Below are 19895 nucleotides of genomic sequence, written 5' to 3'. Positions count from 1 at the left end.
AGAGGCTTTCGGGGCTGGTGTGAGACTTTGGCAGCAATATCTGATTTATCAGCTTGGGGCTACAGGCCTTTCCTGTTCCCTGTAGTAGCAAGTCTTTGCCTGCCTCATTTCTGTGACCAGCACCTCCTGTTCCCCCCAGATTCTGCTCTGCACTCTAGCAATCAGTTTTCCTACAGTGAAATCCCATCTTCAACCTGCTGCTTCCTTCCCTTTGCAGTACATCAGTTTGTTCTTGCCTTTTCTACTTTTCCTCACCCAGCACTTCCCTGCTGGTAATCCTCCTGAGACTTGGGAACACAGAACAGATATAAGGAACAACCAAGGAAAAGCAGGATGTCTGAAGACCTTTGTGCAGCTTGTGTTCCCAAACAGGCAACTGGTCAGCTAGATGAGGAGTATTTTCCTGATGTCCTGGTGACCATTCAGCCAGATTTCCACTTCTAGTGGGAAGATACCAGTCTCCAGGTTCAATTGAATGGGATGTGGGCTGGTCTGATGTGTGGGCTGGCCAGCTGGAAGGGTCAGATGCTCACCTTCTGTCTGCTTCTGGAATGGGTAAATTCCTTTAGAATTTACCTCTTTTGTTTGTGGGTCCTTAGGGCTTGCAGTTCTCATCAGCGCTGAAATGAAACAACAGCGACTGTTCGTTGCAAGTCTGTAAGTGGAGGCTTATTTCAGAGCAAAAGTGATTAGTATTGGTAGATCTGGGTTTGGCTGATAGCCAAATAAATTTATGGGCAGACTGGGAAGCCTTAGTTGATGTAGAAGGTTCACATGACATTGCTCGTACCATCCAATATCAATATTGATATACTGAAAATGCCTATGATGGCAGACACCAAGCCAGTGGGTCACCTGGTACTGCTGCTGCTGAAGGCTGAGATCACTGTGTGTGCTGGGGCTCACTGCTGTGCTCTGCTGCCATTTCTTCCCCCCTGAGCCCAGGGACACTTGAACCTTCCTCCCACATCTGTTCTCCCGCTGTCTCCTCGTACGTGCTTGATCTCCTGTTTTCTGCTGTAGCAAGGGCCTGTGTAGGCTCTTGGTTGCATGCCAATGGGCTTTTCATGCTATCTCTATTTACCCTGGTTTATCTCTTCCCACTCCTTTCCCTATTCCTATTTCATTTCCTTTGGTTTGGGACTAATGTTCCAGGTTGTGTTGAGAGACTGGGCTGAGCTGAGATGACAGAAAGAGGGTGGAATGGAAAAAGGGGCTTTTGCTGGTAGATGTGAGTTTCTGTCATCAACTCAGTCTTCAATCTGTTGATTATTGTGGATCTAGCTAAATCAGCTGGATCTGCTAGACAAATGTGGGGTGCTCTGTGTCCTGTATCCATATTCTACTTTGTTTTTCTGTTTTTCTTTTTTTCCCCCTGAAAATTAATAGGATTCTACCCATTGATGATTAAAACAACGCCTGGAGTTTTGGAATGGATCAGATGCGTCAATCAAATGTTACCACATTGCACCCAAAGAGAGGAATGCCATCCAGCTGGGGGTAGGGTCTGTTTTTTCTTTGTTCCCATCAGTGTCTAGAGTTACTGGAAACCTTTCTGGGTTTTTAAATGTGAGAACTTTTAATAGAAAGTACTAGTTTAAAAATTAATTGCTTCATTGTGTGAAAACTTGACTGGGTTTGGTGGTTTTTTTTGTTGGTATGGAGCAAAGTTGTGCCTCTTTATATTCAAAATGTTATTAACAGCGTTGAGGCTTTGCAGGCTTTGGTAAAGAAAACATTTCAGTAACTACTTCAGATATTTTGGGAGGGAAATTTCATCTTTTAAATGAAAAGTAAATCTATTCTGATTACTAAGAGAGATGAAAATAATTTAACTTCTTTTCAGAAATGTCAAAGTTCAGGTTATTTGTCCTAGTTCTTGAAATTAATGTAAAGCAGACTAATACCCCTGCATAAACTGTTCCCCTTGCAACAGGGGAGAGGAGGGAATATGTCAGTAGGAAGCTGCATCTCTCTGTGTACTGCCTGTGGTCACGTGGCTACTGTGGCAGCAGGTACTGCATGAGACCTGGAATGAAATAAAAGCTTGGTGGGAATGTGAATCTGGAGCCTTGCATGGGTGTAAAACACAGGTTGCAATCCAAGAACAAACTGAAGTGGCTTTTTGGCTTCCTTCCAGTTGGTAGAGCATGGCTCCCCATTGTCTTCCTGCTGGTATGCCAGTTGGCTGTTCCAGCAGAGAGGCTGCAGAAACAGAACGTTTACCTGGCTGTCAGAAGTGGGATGGGCTTTCCAGGTCAGGCGTGAGAAGATGTGTGTGCTGGGATTTGTGTCCGGAAGTAATGCTGTTCCATTGTTGCTCACTTGAAATCTGAAGATTCTTACACTTCACATCAATTTCCTGTTCTTGTTAAAATTGCTTTTGCTTTAAAAATGAAAGGTCTTAAATCTGAGGGGTTTGACAGAGTGTGCTGCAGAGTGATTCTTTTCTCTGTAAGTTTCCTGAATGAATGATTTTGAAGTAAAGTAGCATTTCCCTGCAGAGCCTGTCTCTGTAAAGTCTTTAGACTATTGCAGCAACAGTGAGACTAGTAGTGCAATGTTAATTATGTGTGTTCCTCATTTTGGACCTTTGTCAGTCATTTCAGCCTTGGGAGGCTGGAAGAGATGAGAAAAGTATGTATAAGTTTTGCTGGTGTTCCCCCTGCATGTGTTCTCAAGCTAGGCCGAGGATTTGAGTTTTCAGAGCATTTCTATCTGGAACCCTTCAGCAGTGCTGAATTCACAGAAGTAATACCAGAAAATAGCATGGTGATGTTTCATTTCAGTCATCTCTGCATAGGGTTATACTGCTTTTGTTGGACAAGTGTGGCTCAGATGTTTGTGAGCTTTCCTTGGTTGCAGGAGGTGAGTGGAAGGTGAATTTTTTATGGATTCCTCCTGTGGGATGAGCCCCAGTCAGGGTTTTGTTGCATGTCCGTAATCAACCCCAAATGCATCTGTGCTGCTGAAGCTGCATGTAGCTTTCTTCAAAACTGGGCTTCATGTCCTTTATTCTCTGCCTTACTCCCTTCTTAAGGGAGGGAGATGGTCAGCTAGTTTGTGTGTTTCCAGAGTAGGTCTTGCTTGAAGGGAGAAGCAGAAGACTCAGCTAAATCAAAAGGGGTCTTCAGAAACAAGGCCGAGAGCATGTCAGCAGAGAACTCAACTGGTTTAAATACAAAGTGTTGCTGAATTCTGTTCTGGAGTTTACAGTTGCAGGTTTGTGCTTGGCATTAGCATTTACCTGAGCACCTTTCAGCTTGGCTGCAGAGCTGGGACTTCAGATCTTGTTGGAAGCATGGCAGTGTGTTTCAGGGAGCTTTGGAGGGCCAGTGGTGTAGAATGCATGAACTTGTTGACGTGTTTCAGCAAGCCTGTGTTCTTGCAGGCGGGTACTGAGCAGTTTGAGTCAGATTAGTCCACTTAAGTGGTATTTAGCAAGCAGATAAGTAGTTTGCAGGAAGTTGGAGAGTTTGCTCCCATTTGTTACTTGTGGTCCAGAACGGTTGATTCACCTCATGCAGTGGGAGATCCACAGGTTTTGTACTGCTGGGTTATGGATGGATGGATGGATGGATGGATGGATGGATGGATGGATGGATGGATGGATGGATGGATGGAACTGTCAAAGAGAAAACAATGTTCTGCAAGGAATCTGTATCTTAAGCTTCAAATAGGTTTCCAGAATTGTTTTTGGGGGAAAACTGATTTTTTTTTCCAATTTCTTCAAAAACTGGATTACATTATTTCAAATGTAGTTTTTGACTGTCTTGGTTTGGAAGAAAGTTTGGCTCAAAAATGACTCTGTGCGCAGAAGAATGTGCAGAAAGATGAATGGATAAGAAGAAACTTGGTCTTATTGTTTTCTGTTGCACTCACTAAAATAACTTTCAATTTGAGAGTGAATTTTTCACTATGCTTTGTACCTTTGTATTTCAAACATACTCTCTTCCTGGATTCTCCGTTCTGTTAAATCTTCCTAAGAGTGTGTATGTACAGCTTGAAGAAAACAGGATGCAATTGACTTAAGATTTCTTGATCTTAAATTTTAATACTTAAATTGAATAACTAAATGGGTTGGCTGCTGTGGGATGGTTATAGTTCAGGAAGAAACTATGATGCCTTGTTTGACTTCAGATGCCTCAGTTGCAGCAGTGAGAATTTTTTTTTTCCTTTTTCTCGTTTTTGGACTGATAAACCAGGAGCCTTATTCCTGGCTCTGCACTTGTGTGCTTCATCTAGTGTACATAAGCATTTGGAACAAAAGGCTGCAAAGCAGCAGTGGTTTGTTCTGCAAAACAGAGGGAATTGGGAAGCTGAGTTGAAAGATTTTCTTTCCTCTTTTTCCTCTTTTTTTTGGCCCCCTCTCCCTCCTCTTTACAAGAAGTTACTTTAAATAGGGAGCTGTTCAGCAGGTTGCAACTAGAATTCTATAATAAGATCTCTGTTCGCTCTCCCTACTTTTTCACATGCAAAGTTGTGGCTGTAATTATATGACAGCTGCCCTCTTGGCTGACATGCAGCAGATTGAACTGGGGATCTCCAGAGCTGAAAGTGTGAGCTGCTACTCTCTGAGCTAAAGCTCTATAGCTGGAGGCTGTAATGATCTATATCCTTCATGACTGAGTGTAGAAGGGAGCTGCAAAAAGCACTTGCTGAGTTATGGGGCATACAGGGTACTTACATGTGTACATGGTTGCTTCCCAGGTGTACTGGAAGCTTTTTTTGAGTGGTTTGTGATAATTGTACAAACTGTTGTCAACTCATGGCTGCTTTAAAATGATGATCTGTTTTGAAGCCCTTCTACCTTAAACAACTTTACTAGCCTGTGAGTCAGACACAGACATTTGTTGGTGTGTAAGTTGTGCTGAGCTCGAGGTGCCCTGATATTACTGAGGTCCTTCAACTCCAATGCAGTATAAGTAATTGTTAGCAATATTGAATGCAGTATGAAAAAACTCTACACTGCCAATGGTGTTCAGACAAGTTTGCCCTTATGCTTTGCCATTACAGTAGGTTTTTCTCAGATGGCACCATGGGAGCTTTGTAAAAGCAAAGGAAGGAGAAACTGGAATTGCTGGAATCTCTCCTGTTTCCTCAGGACCAGGAAAATCTGAGCAGTGCCAAAGTTTGTTAGGCTGAGGAAAAATGAGGAGAAGCAGAACCATATGGAGCTTCGTGAGTGGTGTCAGCCCTGGGTAGCTTCTGCAACCAGTATTGTGGGAGAGGGGAAGTGTGTTACAAGTTAAGACATCAATTTTGGACTTTGTGAAACATTAATTTTTGAGCCCTTAACACCTCTTTTACCCACATCCCCAGACAAAAAAAAACCCAAAACCCTCAGAAACCATAACAACAACAACAACAAACCCCCAAACCAAATAGGAGATAGGCATCTGCTAGCTTTAAATATGGCAAAGTAAGCATTCCTATTGATCTACACAGTTCAAAACCAAGTTGATCTTTTTGCATTCAAAAAAATAGAAAAAAGGAAATATGTAAGGGGCGCAATGAAACGTTAAATAAAATATAAACTGAGACTGTCTTTCAGACCTCAAACAGTTAAATTAGTGCCAGTCCAGTGTGTCAGAAACTTACTTGATACTGTATATATTATCAACAGGGACATTGTCTGCTGTAAATTAAGATAATCTCCATATATATTAGGCCATATTTTATTACACAGGTGTGACCATACTCTGTCATAGTTTAGTAAACACCCTCCATCCTAGTTGCATCCTCTACTGCCTTTCTTTGCATTATTTCCTGCAGACAGAGTTAATATGAAGATGCTTGTAGCATGGCCTAAGAAATTCTTATTTCCTCACCTCTCATTCCTGTCCCGTGCCACCATCATCCCATTGGTTTTGGGGGTGCAGCCATTGGCAGGACTGTGCTGTAGCATACATTAGTTACCTGCTGTGGGTTAGAAGCTCCAATCCTCCAAATATGTGAAATGACCCAGGCTACAGTGATGTAGTCCATGGTGCTGCCTTGTAAACAGCAGTATCAGCAGAACTGGGGAGGAGATGTTTTGCAGGAGGGGCAGAGGAAATTTCTAAAGTTTGTGTTACTCCTGAGTCATCTTACGAGACTTTCCATATCAGTCAAACACACTGCTCTTAGGGCTTGATTGCCTATTGCCTGTCCCATGACTCCGTACAGAGAAGTGGGATGAGGATTCTTCCACTTGCCGTGGGAGCCTGTTCCACAACCTAATAGACTTTTCTGTCAGGAAACGTTTCTTAATTGGGCTTTAATCATGGGTGTCAGACGGCTGGTCCCTGGGATGACCTTAGCCTACATCAATACCAGTGCCTTCCTTGCATGTGCTGCCTAGAGCCTGCTTGTCCTCCTGCTCTGGCATTTATTGTAGGCCCGTTTCAACTGTAGGCAGCTGTACCTTGGCTCAGACTCCACTGTCCTTAGTGCTGCTGTTGGAGGCTGTTGCAGAAGTTGAGATCTGGGACTCCACGTCAAGGGTCTGAATCTGTTACAGCACAACTATCCCATGGCCTAATTGTGTTGCTGTCAAATCCAAAAGTGTGGGTAGGACTCCGGTATTTTCCTGCATTCAGTTTAAAGCAGGGCTTTTGATTTCTTTTACATGACAGAGTTTGTGCTGCCTATGTTGAAGCAGCAAGGAAGAGCAACCCAGCCAAGCTGTTCGTCTGTGAGGCTGTGGAAATACCAACCATGAGGCTCAGCAATGTGGACTCTGTATGCAGTGTATCCAGTTTGGCAGCTGTGGGTGAAGAGTCTGCCTTGCTAGCTCCTCAAGGAGTGCTCTTCCAAGGCTGGTGCAGTTAGGCCAGGTTGTGGTGGCTGGCTGTGAGCAGATGGACAGGTTTCCTGGGGAGAACAGCATGCACCCACTGTTACAGCCCTGGTATGTGCTGTAGTATAGAGGCACTAGAATACTTCACAGCACATGGCTGTTGTTTTGCCCGTGTGGACTTCACAAAAACATTTGATACTTTTCAGATCTCTTCTCTTTCTTGCTGAACCTCCTCGCTTTCTTGCATTCCCTTTCCAAGGTGGGATGAGTAGAGCACATTTCAGCTGCAGAGGCAAATGTATCTTTGACTTGCATTGTATCATGAAATTGACGGTATTTCTAGCTGGTTTCTAGTACAGTCAGTACTGCTATCTGCTTCCATTATTTTGGTAGACCTTGTTATGTGATGTCTTTTTAAAGAATGGATGTAATTACTCCAGAACCAGGGGGTGTATGAACTGTTTGGACAATGACCCATTAAACTGTTCACAACCAGAATGGTTGTGACACCAGAGATGTGAAGTAGCTTTCTTAGTGTTTCTCCTGATCTCCTCCTCTGTACCCAGCATGGACCCTCTATATCCTCATCCTGCCTCTGTGTCCTCCAGTTCATGTCCTGGCTCCCTTCTGCTCCTCACCACTCTGCCAGTGAGTTATTTCTCTGGTATCCCCACACAGTTCTTCTCACCAGCTGTGGGTTCCTATCCTCCTTGATCTTCGGAGGTCTGTCCACCTTTCCAAATGGTGCTTTGCCATTGTTGGTTCTTCAGGCTCTGCCTTTCCTAACTGTACTGCCTACTACACAAGGGAGAGCTTTTTGCTTTTCTCCATTCACATGGGAGAAATAAAACTTCTGTCTTGTCTAGGAGTGCGTAAAACATGGCCACGCTGTCGCCAGATTTTTGGTTAGTTTGTGTCCTCTTTGACTCAGCTAATCTCTTCCCTGTTAACCATGTATGTTGTATCCCTCTTCCCTTTGTTTTCATGGGGTTTGCATGCAGTGTCTTGCTCCTCTGAGTCTTAGCGTCATGCCTGTTGAACCCGAGGGTGTCGTTTTACGAGGGCTGTTTTCAGCAGTTCCTGCTGCTGCTTCTCAGCTACTTGTTCATCTGTGCCAGTGCAGCTGAATGTGCTGCTGCACATTGAACTGGATCAGGGAATTGATCTGGATTAAAGTAGCCAAGGTGGAGAGGAAAGCTGCTTAACCCAGCGATTTGCTCAAAGAAATACTTGAAAAACTACAGTTTAAGAGCACTTTGACTTGATGGCCCTTTGACTAACAACCCCCTGGTATAGAAATCCCTTGTTTAAATGTAGAGTTGCTGCCTCCGCCCCTCCCGAGCTATTAAACATCAGCAGCCGCCTGCTTCAGGCTTAGAGCAGCTGTGGCAAGTTAAGATGTGCTGTGCAGCCGCTCCAGCATGCATGGGACATGATGCAGTTTGGAAGGGATGAGGATCCCCTGGAGTAGAAATGGACATGTGTCAAAGGGAGCAAAATCATCCTTTCATGGAACATCACAGACTGAGACAAAGCTTTGTGCTTTTTTTCTCATGATTGCTGGTCTGGTTTCACCCTGAGCCTTATTAATGTTCCGGGATGTTGCTGTGTCACTAAGTGTTGGAAATACAGCATACCTTGATGCTGGCTCAAAATGTTGAAAATGCTTCCCTCTGCCCTTCTCTGCGGGACACATTTAACCTGCCCCATCCCTCCCGAGCTGCTAGAGTGGAGCCCTGTCTGGTGGCTCTGCTCCTGCTCTTCCCCTTGGCTTTCTCATACCCTTCCCTGCCTGATCCGTTCGTGTGCTCCCAACTTCATGCTGTCCAGGGTTTAATTTTTGTTTAAGATCTTCGTTCCTTTAATGACAGCGGGAACCGAAGGCTGCTCTCTGTGGGGGCTGTGGTGTGCGGCTGCGCTTGAGGTAATGAGACTTGATGAAAACCTCTTGTTACTGTGGCAAGATTTCTTCCTTCTCTGTGTTTAAGAAGAAGGGGAGGGGGAGGAGGAAAAGAAAAAGTGACAGACCCTGCTGGGTATGTTAATATATTTTTAATGGCTTCCATGTGGCTAGCTGAGGACTTATTTGTCCAGCCTGCGAGAAAAGGGTGGCAGCACGTTATTCTTGTGCACCTTTGAGCTTAGCTGAGAGTTTAAATGGGAGAGAGGGAGGATTGAGTAAAAATTTCACAGAAATCCTGTTGATAAAAATGAAATCTGCTGGAGATGGAGGGGATTGGCAGGGAGAGAAAGATTGGATCCCAGATACTCCCCCCTTCCCCCTCCCCAAATCTTCCTTTTTTTTTCTGGAATATTCCACTGTCTGCAATCATCAAGAGAGCTACTGTCTCAGACTATGGTATTTCTACCAGTGGTGAGGGGTTAGATTTTTCTGAAATAATTGCTGTATTTCTGCAGAGAAATATTTTTGAGAAACAAAAGGGTTTACGCTGTGGTGGCAGGCTGGGGAAGGGAGGGGACTGGCGGGGATGCAGGGCGGGTGCTGGGCATTTTCCCCTTCCAGCCTTAATATGCCAGTTAAGCTGCAGGCAGGATGAGCCTGGTGGTCCCAGCCGGCTGCCTGGGGCAGTGAGGGGTATTGCTGCTTTCCTGTTCCAAAGGCATGCAGAGCACTGCTGGGACTGAGGGGCAGTCAGGCTGGGGCAGCTGTGGGTTCTGGGGGTCAGGAGCCAGCTGCCTGGGGCAGTAGGTCAGAGCAGAGATGTGCTTGATGGAGCTGGGAGTAGAGCGAGAGCTGCCGGTGAAACATTAATGCTGCATAGCCCTGGTGAGAGGGGATGAGAGCAAACAGCGAGGAACCCTGGCACTTGGTGTGTGCTGATTAGATGGAACTGCCAGGGGAGAATGGTGCCCGTGACACACTGGCACATTGGCTGGACGGGTTTTGGTATGGTCAGGTACAATGGATTGAGTCCACAGCCAGCCAGCTCCTGGTGCAGGAGGGTTGGGGGAGCACTGACATCTCTCTGTCCTTGTATTCTCATTCTTACAAAATCCCAGTCAAGAGTGATGTAACCCTAGGGCAGGAAGGACTGAAAATCAGGTAGACAGCAAACTAACGTTTTCCCTGCTGCCAGCAGCTTGTTGTTCCTCAAGAAACAGCTACTGTGCCAGCTCTGTATCTGCCCTGTATTCAGTGACAAGCTCATCTCTCAATGTCCACTTACAGGAGATCTGTCCACCCAGTGTTGAACCCAAGTGGCTTGGTGGGCCCTTCTCCAAGTAAAGAAGCCAGTCCATGTGAGGCATCTCTTGTCGAAGCCATAAAGGCATGCTAGCATCTCTTGAGGCAGGTGCATGGCTGGGATCACTGCTGGGAAGATGTCAGGAAGCAATTTTCTTGAGTCACTGCCCAGTCCTGGAGTAGCGTGTGTGAATTGGCAGCAGCCCTTGCCTGGCTTCTTGTTTCTGAGAGGCTGGAAAACGTCCCACAGCAGACATGCCTCTTCTTGGTGGCAACTTCTCTGGGTGTTCCCAAGGCAGCACCCCTACAGGGTCAAAGCTGTATTTTTGGGGGAAAATTAAGAATTTGATGTCTATTTAATTTTGGAGCCAAGAAACAGTGCTAGACTGGCAACTCTTGGGATATCCTTTGTAGCCTGCCCCTGCCAACGTACCAGATTGCTGACTCCCAGCCAAACTGGCCCCTCTGATTTTTAAGTCTCACAAAAACAGTTTGTGGGAGATTTCTCTGAGGATACTGTAAGTTTCTTTGTGTTGCTGAAGACTGGAAGCACATATGGTAAGTTACTGATATCTGTCTGAAAGGACAGCAACTTGTTAGTCTGCCCTGACCCAATTGCTTGGCTAATCTGACCATACCCTTATTTAGATTGAAATTAACTTTCAGCTGATTTAGTACAAATAGGTTTAGTAGTGAAGCAGGCAAATCAGGGATACATTTGCATTCTGTATAAATCTGTCCATACAAGTGTTTTATGTCATTTTACCCATCCACTTAAAGTGCTTCAGCTTGCCTCTCCTGTGTGCCCCTCTGCAGGCAAGACCTAGTTTTTGATGAGTGTCCACTGCTTTCTTAACCCACTTTTCCAGCTGGGCTGAAGTTGCTGACGGCACCATCACTTACCCAGGAGCATGAGTGAATGCAAATTGGCACAAAATAAAAACCAGGGACCCACCAGGCTCCCAGCCCTGTAAATCCTGTGTTGTTGAAGTCCTACTTTGCTTGAGTAGCCAACAATAACAGTTGGCTAATATACTGATATATTATTATTTTTACTCAAACCTCTTCCACTGATAGTATGCTTATTAAAAATGTGGAAGGATTTTGTTTCTGTCCTTCTAGTGTTAGGTCTAGATTAGTTTTACAGATGACCCAAAGGGAATGTTTGTTCTAAACTAGGCTTGTGACAGTTTATCTCCCCCATTTACCCCATCACAATGGATTTAAAACATGGTACTGTCATCAACCCTGATATATCTAAGGCTGCAATAAAGAGTAATGTGTGCTCTGTGTTTTAATTTTTTGGAGGCCTTAGAGAACTGCTACTGAAGTATAATGGATGTTTCTCTGAGCTCTAATAGTTTAATTGTAGGTAAGAGAATTTTGCCTTTCTGTAGCTTAAAATAACTCAATAAATACAAGTCTTGGTATAGACAGTAGCAAAATTGAGTGAAGGCCATCCAGAATTTGTTGTGAGCTGAGTAAAATCCCATTCCCTTTTAACAACACAGCTTTCAGTTTCTCACTGTTCAGGAGATACCATTTTCTTGGCCCACAGATTCTCATAGTCTTTTGGTCTAGAAAAATCTTTCATTGCTGGATGGGCAAGATGGGTGAGGTAAAGGAAATGGCAAGAATTTTTGTCTTGACATTTTTATGTTGTGTGTTTTAAAAAATACAGTTGCCAAACTGCAACAAAAACTAAATCACAAAGTCACATGCATATGTCTATTTTTAAATTTACAGATGATTGTAAGGTGGCCTCTAACAATCTGTGCCACAGGCCTCTAGCTGTACCATACCCTCTTCTAAGATGTGTTTCCATAGCCCTGATTTTCTATAGGCACAAGGCTGTGCAACATGGTCTTCCTGCTTTCTACTTGTTTACTGAGGACTCTGGTTTCCATAAAATGAAGCCATTGGGGAAGGTCTCAGAAGATCATGGAGTGTCTTGCTGGTGTTGCGTGCATGTAAAAATTGGGTGTGTTATTTTCTGAGGGGGAAGGAGGGGTGAAAGGCCTTGAATTCCCCTATGCAGGAAGGTGCACACACAAGGCTGGGGGAAGGCAGCTGACGTCAGGCTAGTGAGGATGCCCCAGGGCAGTGGCAGTGAGGTTTGTTCATTAATTCAGTAACACTTCACCCAGAGCTCATCCCCTTGCCTTTCCTCTCACTTCCTTAGCCCTTCCCCCTCTTTGGGAGTCTGTGTTGGGGGAATTGGGAATTACAGCCTGTGAACTGCACCCAGCAGCTCCTGGTGGCAGTTGTGGCTGCTGCTAAATCAGCCAGCTGAGCACCTGCTGTCTCCTGCTAAGGGAACTGAGCAGCCAGCTATTTGTTGTTAAAGTGACATTGTCAAAATAAAAATCTTGTTTTAACCAGGCTCTTCCTTGCATTTCTGAATAAAGCACTAGATTATTAAATTAAATTTAAGAAATTGCATTGGTCTCCCATTTTTAGCCAGAGGGGATGGCCTTGAGCATCAGGTATGAATTACCTACACATCCTGCAACCACAACTTCATGTGCTGAGGTCGATAAATTGACTTCCATGCAGCTTATTAGGTGGGGGTCTTTCAGACGTGACCTTATTAAAACCTGGAGTCCTCTCTAGATGATGGCAATCCCATGACTGTTTCCTGAAGTATAGGGGAGGGTGTTGTTGCAGTGTCCTTGACAAAATATCTTTCTTCCCCAGAATATCTGCCAAGAGAGGCACGGGCCACTCATTCACTGAGCTTTAGACATTACTGCAGCATGTTGCTGAGTGAACAGATTCTTCTGAGGGGCATCAAAGGCAGATACTGGCCTCATGCTAGTGTCCGGGCTAAGGCTCTTCCCTGAATGGGTAGTTGTGTACTACACTTGCTTACGTTGTTTTGTTGGTGAGCTTCCTGTTTGTCATTAAAAAAAAACAACCTAGCTTTCTCAAGCCAGCTGTTATATCATTTCATAACCTCAGACTGTTTCCTTCCCTGCTTCTGACCTATTAGTTCATTTTTGTAGTGCTTCAGAGCTGCTTCCTTCTGTGTCTCCTCTTGAACTGCCTACCCCCATTCTTCATGTGCTTGGCCACATACCAGCATTGAAACGCCTGTGTGCTCAGATGGGAGTTTAAAACTACTGTGAGATATTTAATATGTGGAAGAGAGACTGACTTGCCACAGACACACAGGAAGGAGAAAGGAGTGACCCAGCATCCCAGGCTGAGGTGTGTGCTCTTCTCTCCCCTGCCTCTTAGCCTCCTGAGAAAGTCAAAGGTTTCTGCTAGAGCATCAGGTCTCTGCTCTTGCTTATCTTCAAGTGTTCTTTCCTGGCTCTTTTCATCCTTGCTCAGAGCATCTTGGGTGGCACAAAGTAGAGAACAGGCCTTTGTTCCTGGTACGGGCTCTTTTGTCAGGAGGGAGAGAGGAGCACTGTGGCTTGGGCACTGTCCCTGGCTTTGGTTCCCCTGTTCAGATGCTCTACTGTCTGCAAAATGGGGCTGCTGCAGCCCACAGGGCTGGGGGATGTGCCTGCTTACAGACTGCAAAGCACTCGGCAGCGGTAGAAAGGAAGCCTGTGGATCGACAGCTGCAGAGCTACCCCTGCCCTGCAGTAGCAAAGTGGAATTGGCACCTTGGGCTTTGCTGGGAAACAAGAGGGCGAGAGCTAATAAAAGATCAGTTTCTAATCTTCTGTTTTGGGGGAAATGCTGAGCAGCAGCAGAAGTGCTGGAGCTGCTGATCTACAGATTGCTATGGCTTGGCTTAGTCTCGTTTCACATTATAATGATTTTCTATGAGCTTGTGTGTGTGTGTTTGTGTTAATGAAGGCTTTGGTTCAGTACAAGCTGTTACCACTGGACTACAATTTCTTGTTTTTTCTCACAAGTAAGTGAATTTTCTCAATGTCCTACCTCTCTGTATGCACACACATGCACATGTGCATGCATTTGGGGATTGTTCAGGATGGAAAGTGCAGTGGAAATGTAAAATACTATAATTATGTGCAGTGTTCATTTCTATTTTTGCTCTGCAGTCAGCTTGGCAAGGGGAACTCTGTGTCTGGGCAGTCTCATATCTGATCTGATCTATTTGTCTGTGCTTTTTTGCATTGTGGTTTACAGCCCTGCAATTGAAACCTTTAAGATTACCTAAAGATGAAATGAGAGTGTTCTTCCACTGAGATTTGTAAAGGCCATTTCTTCTAGTGCAAAATAATGGGCCTAAATGAGTTGACAGTGCTCCTTTTAAATCCAGCGCTGGGTTCCTGAGGGGGCAGGGGCGAGGACGTAATGTATAGGTCTTACAGGAATAAAGGCAGTGTTTTGTGCTCCCCTGCGGCTCTGCAGCAGTAGCTCACTGACTGACCCTATTAGCAGAGCTGTGCTGTCAGCGCAGGCCGGCCCGCTGTGTGCACGGGGAGCTGAGCTCAACAAATAGCACTGACTTAGGGGTTCCGACAAGGCTATGGCAGAGGCTGCCACAGGGGGAAAGGAGGGGATGCTCCCTCATAGCTCAGTTGTAAAAAAATAGCTGAGTCTCTCCTTCTCCCTGGTTCATTTGAAGGTGCAGCTGTGGGAGTGACAGATCTGAGGAGTTCCAGTGCAGGCAGTGCCTTGCAGTGCTGTAGAAGAGCAGGTGGGGGTACCAGAGGGGTGCATTTCTCTCTGAGCCACAGCTGAGCCCATGCACCAGCTTTGCTCTTGAAGAAGCTGCAAGGAGTACTGGAAACTCTTACAGATGAGAGGTAGAGACGAGGTCTTGATCGATCGATTGTTAAAGATCCCACTCCACTTCTCACGAGATGAGGGGACAGTAACCTCAGTGTCCTGGCCAAATTCCAGTTCATTACTTTCTGCCTGTCTAAAATTTCCCCTTTCCCTCCCCCTGCCGTTTATCCTGGAGAACTTATCATTTGCTTCCTTTCCTAATGACTCACGGGTAATGCTGCTGGCACACAACTGATGCTTTATTTCATCCTGGTGATGAGGGAGTGATCCCTGTGGTTTGGGGTCTTTGGGCTGGAAGAGGTGCTATGGAAACACAAAGATGTTTGGAGTGTACACAAATACAAAGGCACTGTTGGCTACTGTTCCCTTCAGCTGCCGTTTCGGAACAGGTAAACAGGTTTTCCAGCTGCATCTTCCGGCTGAATCCAAATCACAAACGTGTGTGTGTGACTTCAGTGTGTGTGTGTGTGTGCGCGCAAGCCTGTCTCTTCCCCCCCCTCCCCTTTCGTCTTGGAACAAGAAGAATGTGTCAAGCCCTCTGGCTGCAATCCAGGACTCTCCGTGGAACTATAAATCGACCCGTCAGGGAGGGGGAAAGAGATTAACGTTGGCCGTCTTCATTAGTGAGTCCCCAGAGGAAACCGGGTCTGCCATGAGCCGTGAATGAGACCAGCTGAGAGAGGAGGGGGAGAGCTTGCGGTTTTTATCACTGCCTCCAGAGACCCTGGAGGAGTGGAGGAAAAGAGTGTGATAGGGATGGGAGGATGTAAAATGAAGGAAGCTGGAGCTTTCCAGCGCATCGCTCGCTCCCTCATTGGCGGGCAGGTAGCTGTTTGCTGCTCCTCCGCGCCAATCCCTGACCCGTGAGCCCATGTGTGTGGCTGGAGTACTTGGCATGCTAATTGGGAGCAGAGAGGAGCAAGCCCAGTGGCAGTGCAATGCCCTGCCATGCTAAACAAGTGCCAGTAATTGCATTCAAGGTACTTTCATTATGTCAGATTTTTCACAGAACCAGAAAAGTGCATTTATCACGAGCAGCATAATTCTTCCTGGGCATTGCTTTGGGGGGTGTGTGTGCTTAATTCCCTGCCCCCTCTGCTTCACAGAAAGATGAAAGTAATTTTTGCCTTTTTTTAATTCTCAGTTGCACGCAGATTTTTACAAATAGCTTCTTTGAGCTTCAAACAACAATCTCTTTCTTCCTCGTAGTGTTTATTGTGTATGTTTTCACCGCAGGCTCATGCAAACACATGCATGCACTAATGCACACGTGTGCTAATTGTTATTTTTCCAGGCTGACAGAGGATATGGAGGCTGCAACTGCAGCTGGTAATGTTTCAGGATCCCTTGTAAAGTCCCTGAGAGCCTGGATTCTGGTGATGCTCCTACCAGTAAAATCTGGTTTAAGCTGGTAGTTGTCTTCCCCCCGCCCCGCTTCTTGCAGTGAGTGACGCAGGCTCAACAGCTCCAGATAGTGATGCTCTTTTTTCACCGAGCAGGCATCACACATCGTGGCAACACCAGCTATGCATGCACACTGTGCTACCAGGGTGCCTAGCTGTGACCTGAGGGGACCGGGGAGAGGGAGGCTTCCTGTCTGTGCCCATGTGGTCTGTGTCACCTCTGCAGCGTGACAAGGGAACCAATTAGTGTCAGTTGTGGTGGCAGTTCTTACTGATGGGGACACAGACCTGGCTAAGATGTGAACTGAGACATCATACATCTTCTCACTCTGCCTCCCTGTGGGTCTCTGGGGTGGGGAAGTCACACTTGGGAGCAAGGGAGCTCCTGGGAAATACAGCCAGTGCCTGCAGCCACTCTGGTTTCTGGAGGTGCAAGTGACCTTTGCAGTTGATTGGAGTTACCAATCTGCATGGCAGAAATCTCTGCTAAAACTTACTGTTCTCTTCTCCCTGTCCTCTCACCGTTGTCTTTTTGTTCTCTTGCTGTTTTCCCCTTAGACATCTGACTGCCCTCAATACCAGCACACCTTTCCGTGTTTGCTGTACCTTGATATCCACAATCCTTTGTAAAATATGGTGCAAGGCTTAGCTTTTGCTTTCATACATGCCACCAGAGCTTAGACACCTTTTGTGTGGAATTTTTCAGCTTCTTGAAATTGCTTTTTAACTAGCCTTTGCAACACAACTGTGACTTGTACTTCTCGTCAGTTAGTATTTACTAAGTTAAGTGGTGCTCCTTGGTAATAAGTAACGCCATGTTTCTGATATTGATAGATTTTTTAAAAAATATTTTTTTAGGACCAACCCATAGCCTATAGTCCCTTCCTTCAGGTGTTCACAGGCAGAACTGGACAAACAGATAATGGTTCAAATAGAAATGTGGACAGGAAGGAGAGCAGAAAGCTGGAGCAGAGGAGCTGCTGTTTACACGAAAGTAGAGCACTCCTGCTGCTAAAAATTGGTATTTCAGGTGAGTCAGCCCCAGACTTTGTCTAAAAGCCAGGAATCCTGCTGCTTCCTAGTTCCCTTTTACAACTCTCACTGTTCCCAGCTGAGGAGCATGCACTGATGTTTTGCCATACCTTGGAAGGAGAACAAATAAATGATGATGAGTAGAAGGGTAGCTGCACTATGGTGTGTCGTAACACACCACCAGCTATGGTGTCACTAATGATCAAGCTGATGGATGAGTTATTTACTCCATGGTCTGGAGGGAAGAAGCCACCTTTGCTGACACTCACCTCTGAGCAGTGTGAGAATAGTATGTCATCTGCAGGAAAAAATTCCTACTTTTCCTTGTGCAGCTGGATGCCCTTTGGAAAGCTCCGGTTCAAGCCTGATCCTCCTTAGCTTGTGGTATGGCCTGAGGTGTTTCAATCTGTGAGGCAACCTGCTGCCAGCTGAGATAGAGGTCTCTGCTCCTGTGGGACCTCTGTCCTGGTGGAAGAGTGGAGGAGGCACAAGGGGAATGCAGCCTGCTGTGGGGGAAAAGTGCTGCAGTAGATTAAAGCAGCTGCTGAGGGACTCCTCCAGTGAAGCTTGAAATCAGATTGTTTGACAGACATCGTGTTAGAAGCACCTGGCTGGTTCTGTTTGCCCCACAGCTCCCTACCTCAGAGAGAAAACAAGGATTTTCACTGCTCCAGAATTGCTTTACTCTTTCCTCTTCCCTTCCTTCGCTATGCCCCAGAGGGTAGATAGCCTGCCTGCAGTGAGCCACGGGTGTCTGCTGGAGGTGGAGGGTGGTAGGAGGGTTTGGGAACCCCTCATCCCAATGGCATCCCCTTGTCTGAGAGATGGAGAGCTTATGGAGACATGGGTTGGTTTAGTGTGATTTTATTTTTTTCCCAGCTCTGATTTTTGTTCTGCCTCATTTGCATATTGTGGTTTTTTTCCAAGCCTCTGCATCTCCTTTTTGCTTTTTTTTTTTTTAAATTATCTTCTCTCTGCTAAAGATTGCTCCCTAACTCTCAAATGTCCCTCCCCCGCCTTACTCCCCCCCCCATCTCCCCCTGCATTTTTCTTTCATCCTTTGTTCTTGATTGCTTGTGCCCGGGAGCAAAGAAAGGAAAAGGAAAGGATACCATCTTTCTGTGAAATACAGAAGAGAGAAATAGGCAGGCAAGCAAAGTTGTCAGCCTGACAGAGTGAGATTGAATCCATCTCAGGAACACGTTGCACACCTTGAACACGGGATTGACCTTCTCCATTATGCTTGCCATGCCATGCCATGTGGCTCTGGTCCTGCCAGCCCTGGATAGGACTGCCCTGCAGAAATGTTGCTTTTGGCATCTGCTGCCCCAGAGGGTAAAAACCTGCCTGCTGTGTCTGTACTGGTTGCTAACAGGGTCCTGTGCACGGTCTGCTCCTGGTCTTGGTCCTGCTGTGACTCTGCTGTGTCTTTCTCGCACAGGAGTGTAGGGGTAATCATCTGAAATGTGTGTGCACGCTGGCTGATGCATCACATCTTCTCTCTCCTTCCATCTCCTCTCCCCCTGCATCAGCAGCGCTGCCATAATCTCTCAAAATCAACAGGCCATTACAGTCTGATGTAACTCAATGAGTACTCTGAGACAGAAATCCTGCAGTGTACTTAAAAACCCTAATGCAGAAACACAGCGCTGTCTTGCATTCTCCTTCCACCTCGTTTCCTGGTTTCTAATGTAAAATGAGCATTGTTTCTATGTCTGCACATAGGGTTTCTTAGCAGAGCTAGGCTTCAACCAGTTTTTTATTCCCTTTCAGCTCTCAGAATCTCGAATATAGAATCTGATCTTCCCCCCCTCCAAATTTCTCAATTTTTCATTACCTTTTAGGAGCAATGACTTCCAGCTTCTGCCTTGGGAGAGTGGAGGTCACAGAGGTCTCACAGAGGCCCTCAGTTTCACCTGCCTTTGCCTGTCTGGCCTGTCCCTCAGCAGTGGAATGTGCACTTGTGTTGATCAGACCCCATGGGTGGGCCGTTCAGGTAAAGATGGGCCATGCTGGGTTTTGCACAGCAGAAAAGCCATTCCCTAGAAGAGCTTTATGTTAAATGGAGCCTTATATTTCGATCCTCCTTCTTAGTCCTCTCCCCTTAGTTTTTGATATAAGCCACATTTCTGCCCCAGAGAACTCTTGATCTTTAATCTTTATTGGGGAGGGGCATGTACTTTCCTGATATTTGTAGGTTATTCCTTGTAGGAATTCTAGTTATTCCTGTTTCTTGTAGGACTCTTACACATCTGAGACCTAGGTTGCAGGCTGATGCAGTGGGGTAGCACAAACTTCAATGTCAAATACCACAGAGATGGATTTTTCATTATTTTTGTTACATAAGATAAACATAAATGATGGATGAAAATTAGTGAGGTGTTGGCTGGGTAGACCATGTCTACTGTCAGTGGTTCTTCCAAGCCTCTTGCCATGGCATCTTGCTGGATCATCATTGTGTGGGTGTCATGGTTCATGTGTTGCTGTGTGGTTTGCTTTATGCCCATGGTAAAGTGCCAGAGACACTGCCCCACTGTTGGACCCACTGACCCATTCAGTCTGATAGCCTGCCTTGGGCACTGGAGCTGGCTGTGATGCCAGAGCTCACACCAGGTGTCCTTGGAAAGTGAAGAACTACTCCAGTGTGGGTAATTTGGAGCAATGACCCTAAGAGAGAAGCTGCTTCTTTATGTCTCTGTCAGTTGGCTTTCATACTCTTGGAAATGTGAGGGTCTACACTAGTTTATAACTGATTTTGTGC

The 19895-nt window shown here is 45.8% G+C and overlaps 1 protein-coding gene across 4 annotated transcripts in view; it reads left to right on the top strand.

Moving 5' to 3' along the window:
* The window catches only part of TCF20 (transcription factor 20), a 131122-nt gene that overhangs the window by 10442 nt on the left and 100785 nt on the right, over positions 1-19895 (top strand). For 3 of the 4 annotated variants that reach the window (XM_030960560.1, XM_030960554.1, XM_030960555.1), the window contains exon 2: positions 1390-1500. The exons of the other annotated variant lie outside the window; for it this stretch is intronic. The gene's annotated coding sequence lies outside the window, so the exon portion shown is untranslated. The remainder of the gene's footprint in view (positions 1-1389; positions 1501-19895) is intronic. 4 annotated transcript variants of the gene reach the window in all.

This window comes from Camarhynchus parvulus, chromosome 1A (assembly GCF_901933205.1).
Source record: "Camarhynchus parvulus chromosome 1A, STF_HiC, whole genome shotgun sequence".
Lineage (NCBI taxonomy): Eukaryota > Metazoa > Chordata > Aves > Passeriformes > Thraupidae > Camarhynchus > Camarhynchus parvulus.
The sequence above is the reverse complement of the archived record's forward strand: the minus strand, read 5'-3'. Positions and strand labels throughout refer to the sequence as shown.